An 18,067-nucleotide genomic window follows, 5' to 3' on the forward strand; every position below is an offset into this window, starting at 1 on the left:
TTGGAGAGATAAGGATAACAATGACTTTCCATCCAATGATAAATTACTAGCAGCTGCATTATTTTCCCTCACTTATATATGGCTCTCTTTATTGAATTTAGCTTGAGATAAATAAATGATCTGCCAGGAGCCTGGTTAATATTACTTCTCTGGGACCCATTTCAGGCCCAACTAGGCTTTTGCTGATAATATCTTTAAGCTTTTCAGTAGGGAGAGACATAACATTTGTTTCTGACAAGAACCCTATGTCGCCTTATCTGTTTCATTTGAGAGGCCGTCGACCTCAGCTTCTTTAGTTAAAATGAGAGCTTTACTGTAGAGGCTAAGTTTTTGAACTTGACTCTCTTCTTACAATGAGATTATATGTCCTGGTTGTAAATTTGAAGCCACACATGATATACAGTTATTCTTAGCATTTCCTGTTGATCACAGGGTGGTATTGATTGCCCCTGCTTTTGAATCTTTCTCTGATTTGTTTGAAAAGGAATTCCATCTTTTTTTTTTTTGTATTATTATTTTTCAGCCCACAATGATATGTGAGCTTGTTGATGCACTCATATTTAACGTCAGGCATTTGTTCCATTTGCAAATGACTGTTTTTTTCACAATCTCTCCCTCCTCCTTCCACCTTAGGAACAACATCTTAACAAACATATCCATTTGGTTAAAAATAAAAAAAACCAGTCTGAGAACAAAAGATTTACTCTTTCTGTGAATTAAGATGCCAAAGGAGGCATCTGAAGTCCCAAAATTCTTGTTGTTACCACTAATAATTTCCATACTGCTTCAGTGATCTTGGTTTTGCAGGTTGCTTTGGGAAATTCAAAGCAGGGAAGGGATGAAGTAGAGGTGTGAGGCAGCAGGCATGATCAGCCTGTGCTGCACTCCTCCAGTTACTGTTTGGATACCTCCATTGTGGTATTTTTGTTATTTCTGGGAAGCCCTATCATCAGGTTTTAGATTAAAATCGGACAGCTGCCATTTTTCATACCGCGTGAATTAGAGGAAATTAAACCCAACCACTTCTGATAAATCCTCTCATAAATAAGCTGGCTGGTGGTGTTAAATGTAGGTCCAGCCACAGTTTGATTCACATTGTAGAGAACAAAGAACAAGTTCTGTCTATTTTAATGCTCCATCATCATTATTGTTATTTATACTATAGGAATGCCTGAAGGCTCCAGCTGAGTTTGGAGACCCCATCTGCTAAGTGCATAATCAGACTTGCCTGGAAGGGTTTGCAATAGGAATAAGATAGAAAAAAAAAAAGAGGGAAAGAACTGTTATACCTCCCTGTGCCTTTTACTTTACAGTCAGGAAACTGAGGCTCAAGAAGGAAAGCAGTCTGCTCAAGGCAGCAAGGAAAGGCTTTGGCAAGGTTGGCAACTTCCAAAAGATCATCTGAGCTTCTGCCAGGTGCCTTGATGTAAGACCCTTTCCTACAGTCTTTTTGGGGGGTCACCTGTCTTCTTTATGCTTTCCCACTAGGCAAAAGTTAGAAGATAAAATGGGAATATGACGATAAATCTCTTTTATCTGATGTTAGAAGAATTTGCGGTTAGAAAAAGAGGCACACCCTAAATAGCATCTTGCATAGATTTGTGTAAAAGAAGATGTAATCTGTGTGCATTTTAATTTTAATTCAAACAATGCCATGTCTTGAAATGAAATAAGGAAAATTTGCCTTTTTATATAATAGGAGTAATTTTGGCATGTACTGGCCGTTTTCCATGTTGCATTGGAAGACAAAAAAATCTTGCACAATGGTTCTAAAAGGCAGAAAAGGTAATGTCTATTAAATCAGAAAAATAGGACAGTCACATGACATGCAATTGGTGTCAACCAGAACCTATTCTTGTTTGTCTTGAGAGATTGACAGGATCTTCTCACCAATGATTATTAGCTAAGCTCTTCAGAAATCAATTTCACTTCCAATCACAAACACAGGCAGCAGGGGAAAATAAAAAAGAGTGGTGGATATTAAATAAATTATTTGTTGCCAAAGAATGAGAATGCATTTTCCATTTCTGCTGTGCTGCCGTTCTAACATTTCTCTGAGTACCCAGAAAGTATCAGGATGAGATTCATACACTTGCACGAAGCCAAATTAAAGAGGCTTCACGCAGAGCTTTCCACAGAAGACTGAATTGACTTTGTGCCCTTGTGTATGCATGGTGTGTGAGTAGAGGGAGGGGAGGGGACTGCAGCAGTTGTAGCAGTCCCCAGAGCAAGCTGGGACAACAGTTCAGGGGGTTCTGACCAGGGATTCCATAGCTTTTGTCACCAGATAACTTATCTCATTTTCTGTGTGGTGATGCCTTAGGGCCTGGAGGTGCAGGGGTTGCTTCGGGAAGACATCAGACACCCCTCACTTCTGTCAAAGCCATGCCATTGCAGAGGGGAGGGTGATACCTACCAGTGGAAAAGTTTACTCTGATGAATCATTCTTGCTAAGATCTTGTGCAGTGGTGGGTAAATGCAGCCTCTCCTTTTTGTGAGCCTCAGAAATGGAATGCTTAGGTCACTTGACCAACATGAAGGGAAGCTCAACTGGGAATAAAACCATTCTGGATTTGATTAATAGAACAGTCCTCCTTTCCTTGCTAGGAAGGGACTGCTTTTTCCTGGTACATGGGTGGTGCCTGGATTACCAGCCATGTGGCATTCATCTGTTGCTCTGTGCTTTCTTCACTCTGCATGGAGGACTCTTGATCTGTATTGCTGTTTCCACAGAATTGGTTTTTCTACACAAACCATGTCTATTGCACAAAGTATTTGCCTGATCTACTCTGAGGCTACCAGAGAATTTCATTTCAGTGAGCTGCTGAGAGGTTTTACAGCATTGCTGTCAGTACATCTTTGACAAGGATCTTCTGCAAACTCTGGCAGAGGAAGTGTAGCTTCTGTATCTACCTCTAAATCCGGTTTGGTTCAGCTGAACCACAGACTCCTTGTCTTTTGATGTTTAGTCATCCTCCACTCTGACCACCTGTGTGCAGTGACGCTGCAGTAACTTACTGCCAGTCACTAGATGCCACCTTTACAGGCAATTAGACCCATCTTTGGTGATGATTGTTATCCCTCCCACTGGAGTCACTACAGCTGATTTACAGCAGCAGATCACACCAATGCTCTGTGGCTCCTGCCAGTGTCAAGTGTGCAGATTTAACCTGTCTTCCTCACTGGTGCCTCAAGAGTGGTGAGGTGTTGGTCACTCGCAGTGTTGCTCACAGGGACCTGGGCCAAGGCCAGCAACTCAATTCACGTTATTGGCTGAGTAAGAAAAATGACACTGGTGCTGACCTTGTCATAAATCTGCAGCCTCTGTCCCCATGCCACCAGCTGTCGAGACCAGCCTTTTAAAGACTGATTGTATCTTGTTCTCTGGTTGCTCAAATTGTTTGGGTTTTTTGTTATTTCGGCTCTGTGGTCTCAGAGGAGAAAATTCCTCTATAATTTTCCTTCTCATCACCACTCTGTACTGTGTGCCAGCAAGGCTGGAGAGCAAGGCCATCTTTAAATGAAAAAGCCCTGCCTTTTCCTCCTCACAGTCATACAGGTTAAACACGACTTCTCGCTTCTGTCATTCATGCTATTAAGAAAACCCCAGACTGCCAAGTGCAACCTCATTTGCCAGTTTCCAGGGGATGGCAAGCACTTACACCTGAATCATAAACCCTAAAGGAAGGGCCTTATCTGATGTGGTACACCAGGCTTAATGGGCTGGTCTGTGCAGCTGCATCACCTTGGGTAAGAACTTCAACAGCACCTCTTAAAAATAGCCTGCTTGATGTTACACGCTCTGTGCTGAAGGATTTGGCTGTTTGTGTTTACAGACCTTGAACTTCACTGCTTCAAGTGGTTCTTTGGTGGCAAAATCTAATTGAGCAATATTCTAAACTGGTTGGATTCAGTTTGAATTCCAGCTCTGCAGTGAGATTTTGGGTTGAATGAGGTTGGATCAGTTATCACCCTCTCTTGGCCTCACTTGTAGGATGGAGATGCATTAATGTGTTGATGATGTAAGACTGGAGGAAGACTTTGCTTGTAGCCATTATTGCTGAACCAGTTGTTCTGATGATTTACCCAGAAAGCCCTAAGTGTCCTTATAAATGTAAAATTTCTTTATCTTTTTTTTTTTTTTTTTTTAATTCTTGAGCAGATGGAAGACTTAGATGGAAAGGAATAAAAACATAATTTGCCAAAGTCCTCAATTAATCATAATCAAGTTTGTGCATGTTATACACTAGAAGGGTAACAACAATGAAACACAAGGAGAAAGGGATGCTTTCCTCAGGCAGTTCTGGAGACATAAAAGCAATAAAGAAGCATACTTCAGAATAATGTGGAGATATATGACTGCATTAAATAAAAATGCTTCTTTAACGTACTGTAAAAATAAAGATGTTTAGTTAGATTTATCATTCTTGTTACAAACACAAATTGATCCCTTGGACTACAGCACTGGCTCTGAAAGTATCCAAGGGAAGGTTGCAGCCCACTATTTTCTGTAATTACTTAAACATTGTTTTATTTGTTAAAGAGCTAACTGGATTATTCCTTCTTTTCATTCCAAGATTAATATATGGAGCACTTGATCATGCAGATAGGGATTTTTGACTTTTACACTATATTCAAAACATCTTTTAATTTGGTATCCTGAAAGGAATGGTTTGCTTATTATTTTCCATGAGTCACATCCAAACCTGTGAAAAGACATTTTTAAAACTAGTTTTACAAATAGCAACACAAGGTAATTGAAAGCAACCCCACTCCCCAAATCCTCTCCTGACTGACTTGAGAACATTCAAAACCAGTGAGATTCGTTTCTGCAGCCTCATTCAACCATTGCAATGAGCAAATGAAACAATTGTTTTATTTGTAAGAGGAGATTATCCCTTGAAGGCAGATAGAAGGATACTGCCTACAGAACCCCATTTGCAGGCACAAAGAGCGCTTAGTCAATTTTTGGCAGTGATACTGAAGCTATTAGTTTTGGATATGAGTTCACTGATGTTCAGTGCTGTAGATTTCCAGTTAGTTCATGAAGGGCCTTTAAAATTACACACAGAGCTTCATTAATTGCCTCAGAAAAGAAGCAACAAATATCAGGCCCTTAAAGTGTGTGTGCACAGAATGGCCATTGATTTCAATGAATATTCCCCACTGGGGAGCTGGTCCTATGTCCTGGGAAGGCAATCACAGTTTGTACAGTAATTGCATCAGCATTGCCTCAAAGTACAAGGGCTTTTGCAGGATCAGGCCCTTGTAGCTGCTTTTCCTTCCTTCCTTCCTTCCTTCCTTCCTTCCTTCCTTCCTTCCTTCCTTCCTTCCTTCCTTCCTTCCTTCCTTCCTTCCTTCCTTCCTTCCTTCCTTCCTTCCTTCCTTCCTTCCTTCCTCCTTCCTTCCTTCCTTCCTTCCTTCCTTCCTTCCTTCCTTCCTTCCTTCCTTCCTTCCTTCCCTCCTTCCCTCCCTCCCTCCCTCCTTCCCTCCTTCCCTCCTTCCCTCCTTCCCTCCTTCCCTCCTTCCTTCCCTCCTTCCCTCCTTCCCTCCTTCCCTCCTTCCCTCTTTCCTTCCCTCCCTCCCTCCTTCCCTCCTTCCCTCCTGCATCCATGTTTTATATACATGTCCACATGCATACATAAAGATAATCCTGGTTCAGTGTGTTAAAAATCTAACAGTGAATGTGTTAAGTTAGAAACCAGTACAAGATGACAAAGTCAGGGTCTTTCAAAAGAAAAAAATATAAATCCATCTCTGTGGTGTTGAAGGTTTTTTTTGTCCTTTTTCCTTTTGATGGGATAGTGCCTGAACATTTGTTCTGCAAACAGCTATCCATAAAGGAGAATTTCCTATGCTTTCCTTGCAAACGGCACAACCTCATGTGATCCCTGATCACAACAAATTGATTTATTTAAATAAAAATAATGATCTTCTTTCCTTTCTCCAGCCCCAGCAGCAAAATCCCATGTAACCCTGATCAGCAAATTGATACAGTTATCTTCTTTTGCCCTCCTTTCTCGAACCCAAACAATACCATCCTGATCCCCAAGTAATAAGAAAATGATTTATGCAAACAAAAATAATTATCTTTCTTTGCTCTCCACCCTCTGACTGTATAATCTCAGCAGCTCCTTGTTTAATAAATTGATTTATTTAAATTAAACAAATAGTGATCTCCTTTTGACCTTTATGGAGCACCTCTGTGGCAGACTCAAACCACTGCAACCACCTTACCCGTGTGCTTAGAAGGATGTATTTTAAAATATAACAGCACTTCAAACTAACCTTGGTACTTTGTAATCCCTTTAATCAAAGCTCATGGAAGTTCTTTTCCTGTGAAATGAAATTAGGACATATGTCATCTAAAAATTAGGAAAAGTAAGTTAAATGTTACTGGACCATCACTGATGAAACTTTCATCAAGCAGAGGCAGAGTCCTGCTTGTCAGTGGTTCCACTGACATGATCTTGTTCCACGTTTGACAGTCCTGAAGGTGTATAAATACATATATACGTGCATACATTTGTGTATTTTTCACTGTGCTGGTTTTACTTAAATTTGTATTTTCTGTGCTGTCCAACCAATGCCTGTGTTTTGTGCAGCTGCTACTTCAACAGTCATTTGGGCATTATACAGAATTACATAATTATATGTGCCATAAGCAAAAGTGCAAACAGTCCCACTTAGCACCTAATCAGATGATATCTGTTGTGAAATGCTGGCGAAGGAGCCAATAGATATGACTTATTTTGCTATTAGCTCTGCTTCTTTGGAGGCAAGCACGGACTGCAGCTGGAATTTGGCAGAGATGGAAGAGGGATTAAGTGGTAGTGGGAGCCTGAGTGTGTTGTGTACAGAAACATTCTTTCCTCGAGTGAGTTTCTGTGGTGTGCAATGCTCAGAGCAGGACAGTGCAGTCTCCCAGATTTTGAAATACTTTTGTTTTTTTGTGGTTGGTTCACACGCTGTGTCTGCTTTGGTTTCAGACCCACGGTGCTCTCCGACAGGAGACAGTGACATGACAGGAATGGTGACACAAGGCTCTCACTGTTCCATTCAATAATTGATTCTCCTGGATGGATTGTGACTCCCTAAAGGTTGCAAAGAGAGGTAAGAATGATTGGACAGCTTCAAAAACATTAGTTCCTTCCAAAGTCAGAAAGTTTTCAGTCCCTTGCATCCTTCCCCTTCACGGTCTAGCACTCTTTGGGATTCTGGAAATTCATGGAAAAATCATCAAGAGAGATTGTTGTTATAAACCAGGCATTTTCTTCTTTAATTTTTGGATGGTTTTGAGTGGTTTTTTGTAATGTTCAACACTGAATTGGAAACACCATGTGAAAAACCTGATTGTGTCTGATTGTCACAAAGTCTACATGGAAAATCTAAATGAAAGGGAAAACATTGCAAAAACTGCTCAAGAAGTTGCAAAGTAGAAATATAATACCTCTAAAGGTTTTTAATTCCACTTTTGGGGTTTTTTTTGTCCATTTGAAATATAGTTTTTTATTCTTCCAAAATCCAAATAATTTAGGTTTTTGCATGTGAACACCTTTGGAGATATAATCTCGAAATATACTTGGACATTTGGTTCAGAATATTCCATTTCAAAATTCAGTCCTTCCTGTGCATTTTCATTACCTTTACTCGCACAATAGAATGAGTTGATACTCACGCTATAACATTATGCGAAAATAGTCCCATAAAAATAATAATCTTATTCTGAAATTATACACAGAAGATTATTAGAGCTGCAGCCATTTAAAAAATTCAGCCACTCTCTATTGACTTGCCAGAGAGGCAGGTATTTCTACAGATGGCTTGGAATTAGTGGAACATGAAATAATGTCAATGGTACTGGTAAGAGGATTAACCAGCAGTTCTGATGTTATTGAACGGTTTGCAGAGACCATATTAAACAGCCACATCAGTCCACAGGTCAGCCCTGCAGTTCTTCTGCTAAGCAAACACAGATGTAGAGCTCCCTTTCATGGCCATCATTTCATGCCTTTGACATATGTTAGGCTCTCGGGACTCAGTGGCATATTTACAGCCTGAATGTTAAAGATTCCTTTTTTTAGATCATTAGTGGACACCAATGTCTAAGTTGGCAGCAAAAGGAAAAGCAGGAGCCCAGGACAGTGGGGATGGATGAACCCCAGCAACACAAATGCATCAGTGAGAAATTAAGCTGCTGGAAAGTTCCCTGATGAAATGCTGGGGGCTTTTTCAGTTGCTGACAAAAATTCTCCTTAAGAATGCAGTCAGTGTTAAATCTCTTTTTCTTTCGGGTTGTTCTCCTCTGTGTTTGGCCAAAGCTGCCTATGAAGTCGCAGCGGTTGAGTTTCACAAGGCAAGAGGGCTCAGCTCATGTCAGCACTGCCAGGCTTGTTCAAAGTTTGTGCAAATCTGCTGGGACTACAAATTGGCCAGAAGAAACTGAGGGAACAGTCTGTCTTACAATATTCCTGTTCCTATTCTATTCCAACAGAAACTTTGGCAGTTCTTTAATATTTTCCTCATTTTTTTGCTTCTCTGAAACTAGGAGTCAGAAATGAAGAAAATAAATATCACAACGGTGAAAAACTGGTATTTTTTTGATACACAAAATTCTCACTTGCATATGTGTAGTGAGAACAAGGTGGACAGGTTCTTCTTGTTTGTCTGAATAGTTTTAGCTGTCTCAATCCTGAAAACTTGTCAGTTTTCAAATAAAGACATAGGTATAGGCATGCTGTGTTCAGGGTAGAGTTCCTGAATGTAAAGGTTGTTGACAAAGAATTTGTATAGAAAGGAGAAGATAAATTGAGTGATAAAACACAGAGCTTTTTGTCAATAATTATTTAATATGATGCAAATTTTAAGTGAAATTTCCAGCATACAACTGCTCCACGTGTAGCCACTTCTTCCTGCAAGGGGAAATAAACACACAACTGGAGAGTGTAACAATGAATTACATTCAACCTAGAAGTGCTTTAGCATGTCTTCAAGAGCTGCTGCCTGCTTCAGTGATGGATTATAAGTTAGCATGGAATCCCACAGGCATGGCAAGGTATTTATGTAGTGTTCTGATTCCTCAGACACTTCCAACAAATGTACAGCCAGAGCAGAAATCAGAGTATCACCGTCTCCCACTTTATTTCATTTATTTATATTTAGCAAGTGCTGGAGTATTACAAACCACCAAGCACAGCTGTAGCTGGAATATAGTTTCCAAAGCTTATTTACAGTAGCTCTCACTCACAATGGGTAATGGTGTATTAGTCCATCAGTATTTCCATTGATTTCAAGAGATCCATTAGAGAGATTTTATTCCTTGCACAGCTGAGTGTATCTTGATTTCGTCCCATGGTTGGAATATAGAAAGATCTCCTTTACTGCAGTGTTCTTAAATGCATGAACAGTTTGAAAAAATCCCTACTCCAATCCCTCACCCAAAAGCTTATAATAGTGCAAAATACTGATGAGGCTAGAGGGATGCAGGTTTTGCAATATTTTATTTCCTTGCAGAAGCAGTGATACATGTTCTCCAGTTATACACAGATGAATGTGCATTCCATGTGCTGTTTTCAGCTGTGTACTTACACCAGTCCAAAATCCCAGCAGAGAAAAGGAAAAGCTGAGATTCACATCAGTAGCAAAGAACATCAGGTGATGTTGATTTAAAGAAAACATTAATCAATCCAGATTTGCTTGGAACGGAGCCCAGGTTCACTCAACAGGTTGGTGAACCTTAGCAAATGTTTCTGTGAATCTGTTCTGTGTTTTGACTTTGTAACGTGATCTGAAATCATCTGAGTTTCATGTGGTTTTGTTGTGCACGTTTGGAACACTCATGAGGCGAATCCAGGGGAAGACAGAGGTGCTAAATTTTGCATGACTTGCTAAGGTAAGAAGTGTTTCACTCTTACTGACACTCCCTGATACCAAAGTGAGCAGCAGTTGATGCTGTCAGCACAGTTTTAAAAGAGGAGACAGTCACTGTCTGTCAGGCTCCTTGTGTCTCCAATAGTCTTTATTTCAGAGCCAACAGACAGTCTTCAAATCATATCCTGAAAAACCCTATCATGAGTTTTGGACTGTTATTTTCTTTTTCTCTGCTGCTGGTAAATGTCAAAAGTTTGACTGCATAGGCAGGTACTGGAGTTGTGAACAGTATGTTATGTTTCTTGATGTTTATTGGTTTGAAGAAGTTTTATAGTGCTTCTAAAAATTAGGGTTTTATGTTGAGGCTGTGGATGAACAGCTTGTGTTTTAACTTTATTCGGTTTGTATCTGAATTCATAAATAGGTGTACTCAGTCTCCATAGCTGGATATAAAGTATTTAAGATCCATCTACACCAATCAGGTAAAAAATATGATGAGGTGACACTTTCTATTAATTTTATTTTCAGTCCAAACTAGAGCCCAGAGCAATAGAGATGTGAGACACTCTGCACAAAAAACAAGATCTAATTCATCAGAGGATGCCAAATTTTTCATTCTGTTTCAGGGTGAGCAACAGAATTTTGCTGGAGCTGAGATTGTGGAGAGAAAGGCAGGTGGGAGAGGCTGTTTATTATTTTACACTGATTCACTGCCTCATAATTGAGACCTGTTTTTGGATCACTGGGGTGACAGGGAGCTTGCAGAAAAGGAGGTCAGTGACTGTAGTTTAGTGGTCTGGCACGTATACAAGGTCAGACTAGATGATTTAACTGTCTCTTCTGGCTTTAAACCTGAGGAATCTCAAAGGAAAAATCAAAGTCTGCAGAGGTAGTAGGTAAAAAAAAAAAAACAAACAAAAAAATTAACAGGCTGGAGTGTCCTTCAATGCCCCAAGGTTCAGCATTCCCTGAGCCATTGAGGAGGCTGGGGTACAGCCACAGATGGAATGGTCCTGCCAGTCCATTCAGAAGTACAGGAGGAAGGAAGAGCAACTTGCCAGTAATATTCAGGCTGAAGCTGATCTCTCTATTCTCTTCTAGAAGAGTTCAGTTTGCACCTGCTTGCATCATTGCATTTTTCCACTAAGGTTGTCTCACTTATTTAACTTGACACAGGGAGTCCCCTCTGAGGGCTTTGAGACTCCAACCAGCATTGGAAGTGACAGCCCAGCTAATGCAGGTAATCATATCAGACCTTGGGGGACCTCACTGACTACTTTTTAATTGATAATTCCAAGTTTCTGTAATAAATTTATTTCTTAATTATATACATCATGTCATACATGGTGGCTAATGATTACCACTAGTTGAAGTCTGCAGCCTTCAAGATGTCCTCCTCCCTACCATATAATCATAATTTTCCTTCCAAATTGAGATTGTCTCGGAAAAGAAAAGAACAAAACCTGCACATTAAATCCAATTCCTTCCAAATAAAACAAAAGTAGGTAAATTTAAGACACTAAGTTGAGTAAGCGATTTTAATTAGCGGATCATTTCAGGAAGATCATAAAACATTTAAATAACACTGAAGTTATGTATATTTAAGCAGTTTTATGGAGAATTAAAGTCTTAAATGGTAAATTTCAAATGTAAATACAAAAGTCGATGGAGGAATGTTAATTGCTTTTCCTAAGTTTCTCACATGGCCTAGATGTTATGAGAGGTATCCAGAATTACATTCATAGTAATAATGTGCCCAATTCAAAGCTTATTAAAGTCCTTGGAATTTTTCCATGGATTTTAGCAGCCATTGTATGAAAACAACAAATGCTTTTCAATGTTTAACTTCCAGTACTGTGAAAGTCGCTTATATGTCAAAGTTATATATGTGATGTCAATATTCTAACATAATGGTAAATTTTTAGTTCTAAATTCCTTTTAATAGCCAGGAAATTTAAATAGACCTTGGGAACTTATCCAGTTTCCTCTTAAACAAATAAAATTACATCTGCAGGAACACACATTTTACACCAGCAGATGAGTTTGCATAAAAGAAAACTTATATCCAAGGAAAAGCTACTGTGATTAGACAACAAAATGTGGCAACAAATTGAATTATCAAGAATGTGAATTCTCACGTGCCTGTCTGTACGTCAGCAATACTCTCACATTATTTTTGACTTAAATAGATCAAATTAAAACTTAATTTTACAGTTTGATAATAATGAAATGCATAAGGCTTGAAAATAATGAAATTAAAATCAGGGATAGTAAGGCTGAAAAGTCGTGGTGTATACATTTTCTAAATTCCTTATTGTAAACCACTTGGAAATGAATATCTCATTGGAAGAAGGAGCACAGAAATCAGTCCTCAGCAGTTTTCCTTGATTCTCTGAAATAATTTGCTTTTCTGGGAGAGCCTGGAGGAACCACGGGCACATGTCTTCCCACGTCAGTGTCAGATTGCAGGTGGAAGTGGTGCAAGCTTTTTACTCCATGTAGACATAGGAATCATATTGCAGAGGCACCAGCAGTCAAAAAAAAAGTGGGAATGCTGTCACTGGAGTCTCCTTGTGATGAAATTGTCAGCATGAGTGAGGAAAAGATACTTTAAGGGACTTGGAGTTCTCAGTGCCCAAAAAAAAAAATCCAGAAGAAGCTTTTTTTTTTTTCGCCTCTAGAAAAGATTTGCCCGCTGTGCTGGAATGATTTATTTCAGAATTAGGCAGCAGCTTAGGCAGTGCAATGTTTGTTTTCATCTGGTCCCTGGTGAGCCAAGTTCCATAGTTTTTTCCAGGGAAAGCTGTCCTGGTGCAGATGGCAGTGCCCATCTCTCCTGTGCCCCAGTGCCTGGTGGAGGTGATGCCAACCTCAAAGGCCATCCAGAGCCTCCATGGACATTTCTGGGAGAGGGATGCATGTGCATGGCAGGAGTTCAGCCTCATGGAGAAGCCACCTGCCCATCTGTGAGAGAGAAGGGCTGGGGGCAGCATAAACCTGCTCTTTTCTTTCTCTTCAAAGCCTTCAACATCCTCATTACGCACAATCCGAGGCACACGATCCAGGATGCTGCTCTGCCTCTGTTTCTTCAGCTGTTGGATGGGGATATTATTCTGCTCTTTTCTTGGATGCTGAGAGGGTTAATTAATTATGTTTATGAAACCCTTTGAGATTCTCAGATGAAAGGTGGCTTTGGAATTGTTAGGTGTTATTATAAGAAAAAAAGAATGATTTTATTGCTTTATGTTAATGGTTAACATCTGCACCACAAAACCTGCTTGATCACATAAAGATTCTGCTAAGCATTTAATCCTAATTTGCAGGCTGATGCATATTCATTTTATTTAGAAGATTAATTTAGTCATCAAAGGTTAATCTGCCTCGGGTTTGTAATTAGACAGAGCAGTGACTTGGCGTCTCTGGGCTCACTCAGGTTGCACTGGGTTTTCTGTGGGCAGGGCTGTAACTGTCACCAGTTTTCACTTCCACATAGTGCTCAGAGGGGCTTAATTTCTGGGGAAATGGTGAGTGGTAAAAGCCTTGGCCAGTTTGAAGATTGAAAATAAAAAGAGAGGCACAAGCCAGTGAACAGTCAATACAGTGAATCTCAGAATGCTGCTTTAATTCGTCCCTGGCAGGCTTACTCAATGCAATGTCAGGGGAATAAGCAAGGGATTTTTTTTTAATATGTATATGTAAGAATGATTTAGCAGATTTCACAATCTTTGCTGTATGAATCCTGCCCCTCTTTCAGAATTACTGATAAGCAGTATGCAGAAAGTTTCTGAAATGAAAGACAGTGAGGCTTTCTGCTGAAAAGCTCAGATTTTAACTTTTACCTGCTGTTAGGAGACACTGCTAAAAGGTTATAAAATGTGACCTGTAGCTGCTTGTTCCCCTGAAAATTAACCCTTTTGTGCTTAAGGTTGGCTCCTTTAATGAGAAGTCACTAAAGAAAATGTGGTCCTTGTGTAGAACGAAAACCACGTTTCCTTTGCAGGTACACCAGAAGGCATCTTTAATTACTGTTTATAAAGCTGTCTGTTACTAAGTGTGAAGGATGATTAGTGCCAGGCTATTGTCTTTTGAAGTGAGGAAGAACAGTGGCTCCTCTTTGTCATGTGCTCATGGTTTCCCTGTTGGGAAGCAGTGGGGAGGGTGATATCAGAGGGTGTGTGTTGTGCCTCTGTGCCTCAGCATGGAGTGAGGCAGCCAGGTGGCCTCCAAAAAACTGGGGGATGTGACCCCAGGGTGGCTTGGGACATGCTCATCCTCACTGCCAGGGGCTGTCAGAGGGCAGCTCTGTGCTTTGGGGATCCGACTCACACAGGGCAGGGTGTGGGGAGCTCAGTGTGGGAGACAGGGCTGGGAAATGGCAGAGGAAAACCTTGCAAGTGGAAAATTTGTCTGAAAAACAGCGGTTTGCCCAATGTGAAATCAATACGTGCTGCAAAATAAGGACTGTAAATGAAAATGGTGATATTAGAATTTAGGAATTTGGCCAAAGTTTTACATTTCATTGCAGCTTGGCTTTGGTTGAGTTCAGAATCCAGATTCTGTGGGGGGGTTTACTTTTTGTTTCCCAGCACAGCTCTCACATCTCTATTATGATTTGCCAGCTTTCCCCTCCTCTTTCTGGTGCAGAACCTCAGAAGCATCCAAGAAAGTATTTTGGAGACCATAAACAGTTCTTAATTGACAACAGCCCAAAATCGAGTTAAGTGCTAGCTTGACTATCAGAATATAAATGAAACTCTTTTATTAAAGCATTTTATTTTAATTATTATGAAGAACAAGTGGCCTAACGTGAAAAAGCTTTGAACATAGCAGTTATTTGCTTGAGAGCTGATAAGTTAATTTTGGACAGATGATTATAGCTATTGCTTCTTCTCTTCTTCACTTTCATTTTTACTTGACCTAATGAGTGCTTACTGATTTTCGTTTGGACTTGTGGTGAACTCCTAATTCAATTGCTAATAAATTCAGATTGTTTGAGGCCTGTTATTGAAATCAGGCTTCCTATTTCCAGTTTAGAAAGCCAATGGAGTTTTGCTGGTGTTTTGAAGGAAGTTGGAAGTGTTTTGCAACTGATGATTTGCAGAGCTGTTTGCGGGTTGACCCATCGGTAATCAACAGTAAACACATCTCACTTTGTTCTTTACAAGAAGGATAACCAACCATGCAATGAGAGAATGTGATGGCAGTTCACTACAACTGGGGAAAAAGCCCCAAACAGCCAGAGTAGGTGTCACTTCAAGCAGGTACTGAACAATAACGTTAATGTTACCATTACATCATTCAAGCCCTTTTCTTTTTTTGTAGCCAAGAAAATGAGAGTGGAATTACACACAGGTTTGCCACAGATTTTAGACTTTTTATGCTGTTTTAGTTCTCTCCTCAACCTTTAGTGTCTTCACTTGCATCTTAATCCTGCTCTGATTTGTCTGAATGGTAGACAGGTAGCACTGAAATGGGGATCGTGAGCTTCATCTGTCATGCCTGCTGCTGCAGCATTGACTTCAGAGCTTCCAGAGGAATGAGTCTGGCCCACAAGAGGATGTGAACTGTCAAGAAGACAAACCTCTTTCTCATCCATTTGAAATGTTTGTGGGAAAGAATGCCCTAAATATTTAGCAGGTTGTGTAATTTGAGAGGCAATGCAGGGTTTTTTAAAATTTTATTTTTCTCCCTACCTTTCCATTTTCTTTATTAAATACAAGAAAACCTTGCCTTAGGCCCAGTGTGCTTATGAGAGGAGAAAAATATCTGCCAGAATCTCCATTATTGCTCAGGCCTGTATGTATTGTTATTGCTCTTGCATTTGTAATAGCAAAAAGTGACTATGTTGCTCATGAAAAATCCTGTTTGCAGAAAAACACCCTCTTCCATCCACCTTTCCCAAACCCAGCATAGTGTGTAAAGAACCCAGGAGCATTTTTGTTGGTTCTGTTAATGCAGCAGGGCTTGAAGCAGCATGGCTGTGAGGGCTGGGCACGTGCCATTGCAGTGATGTACCTGAGTGATGCAGCTCCTGGAAGCAGGAGGAAGCAGAGATGTTTTAAACCAGTTTAGCTTCCTCTCCCTTGCATATTTGGATGTCAGTGGAGCTATAGAGAGAGCATCAGTCAAATCTAGTACAGCCCACCCTGGCTCCTTCTGGGCAGAAGAGCTAATGTGGAACTTCAGTGCTGCAAATTTCCTATGTCCCTGCTGTCACCTATTTCAGCCCTTCAAAAAGGCAACCACACTGACTACTTGCTTCAACCACCATCAAAGGTCTTGCCCCTTCCTATTTCAGCTGCAGGGAGCTGCAGTGAGTCAGGCTTGGGTGGAGGGGGGAGATCCTCCACCCAGATTGCCAGCTCAAGCTTGCCAGGGCTTTATCTTGTGTTCTTAGGCAATGTGTTGAGTTCTGCTTCTGGAGGAGCTCAGGGTCACACTCTTAGAGCAAAAGCAGAATCCATCACCATCCTGTACCAGTGTCTGGCTGCTGCCAAGTCAGTCCAGTGTGGAGAAGGACCCTGAGAGACACCCATGTCTGTGCTTTGGTGGAGATGGTTTACATTTCATGCCTAAAAAGGGGTGGCACAAGGCTGGTGAATAATGCTGAGCATGGGAATATTCTCCCTGGGAGTGGGTCTAAGGGTATATGTAAAAATTCACATTGATGCAACACTGAATTTATACAACACTGTCCACAAAATCAACCTTTTGGAGCATTCTTAGCCTTTCTCCCTTTTGCTGGATGACACTGAAGCAGATTCTCCTTGACTGGGATATCTAGGCAGCAGGTCCCTGGCACTGCTATCTATCTCTCCAAGAGGTGTGCCAACTCCAAGGCTTGTTGCTGGTACCTTCAAAGGATGAGAAGTTGGCACCTCCTTTGGCTCCTGTGCAACTGAGTGCTCCTCTTTCCCAGCAGAAAGATCTCTGCTTTCTGCCTTTGCCCTCGCCTAAGGCTGAGATGTCTTTATCACATTTACCCTGTGGGCACAGGAAGTGATATTATATAAGAAATAATTTTGCAACCCGATTTCTACTAATCTTTGCCACTCCTACCATAATAACAGACAGATGCAACATACACGATTCATGTTTCTATTATTTTTTGCTACAGTTTGCATGTGTTTTCCATTTAATTACAGTATATGAATTTCATATCTCTCATTTTCTCCCTTCTTGCATTTAAAATTGAATTTGATAGCTGTGATATATAGATAGGCCTGTGGTAAATCGTTTGATGCACTTTACACTCTTAAGTCTGTCTCTGCAAATCTCTTAAGTGCTCTGAATATTTTCCAGTTTTGTTGGTGATGCAATAGTATCTGGGATACTATTTGAGTAGTTTCTGCATAAGACAGAAGAGTAGCTTGAGCATGTAAAGAAACTTTGCTTGACAACAGTACCAACACCAAAACCAATCACAACTATTTTTAGTTGTTAGAGAACTCTTTGCACCTTTATATATCAAAAAAAATTTCAAAGGACTTTGCAGGAGGAGAAAACTGAGATGTTCTGTTCAGTGATGACCAGGATATCATCAAGAGAGTAGTGACAGCACTGAAGTAGAAACCACATTTTTGTGACTGACCTGCTCAATGGGAAACACGTCTTCAAATAATTCAGGCTTGAAGAACCTGTGGTGTGCTGCTCATCAGATTCTTTACCAACCTGTAATCCCATGTTTGAATTGAGCATGTTGTAAAACTTGAGCCAGGAGATTTCAGTCCAAGTTTTACATAAAAAAGACCAGCTGAACCAGGGAGAAACAACAAAACATTGCTAAATGTTTGTTCCTACCCTATTTTAATGTCAGTTATTGGAAATCTTACTAACAGTAGCTTCTGCCTTCACTCTAACTTTCCATGTATTTCAGAAAGAGTTGAATTATCCTGCTACTCACCAAGAGAAAAACAGCCTAAGAGCATTGGTTGAAGGGCATGTTTTGGATTCACACTGGATCCTGGAAGCAGAATTGTCCCCTGTGGATGTAGAAGTATCACAGTAACTCCCCCCAGGTATAGTCAAGCCTTATTTTTTCTGAAGTGCAATCACAGTGTGTTCGATCAACTGCAAATGACACATTTTTAAAACAGTGGTGAATGCCTACTTAGTTCACACATAGCCCACAGAGGTTTTGAAGGCTTGATGTACTCTATTGAGTAAATAACTATAAATAAAACAGACTATTAAAAAA

The 18,067-nt window shown here is 40.3% G+C and overlaps 1 long non-coding RNA gene across 1 annotated transcript in view; it reads left to right on the forward strand.

Moving 5' to 3' along the window:
- LOC146432101 (uncharacterized) overlaps window positions 1–18,067 on the forward strand; it is an 82,235-nt gene that overhangs the window by 12,097 nt on the left and 52,071 nt on the right. The window contains exons 3-4 of the long non-coding RNA XR_014854403.1: window positions 6,990–7,113; window positions 17,747–17,888. This is a non-coding gene — a long non-coding RNA (uncharacterized LOC146432101). The remainder of the gene's footprint in view (window positions 1–6,989; window positions 7,114–17,746; window positions 17,889–18,067) is intronic.

This window comes from Lichenostomus cassidix, chromosome 11 (assembly GCF_008360975.1).
Source record: "Lichenostomus cassidix isolate B80296 chromosome 11, HeHo_3.0, whole genome shotgun sequence".
Lineage (NCBI taxonomy): Eukaryota > Metazoa > Chordata > Aves > Passeriformes > Meliphagidae > Lichenostomus > Lichenostomus cassidix.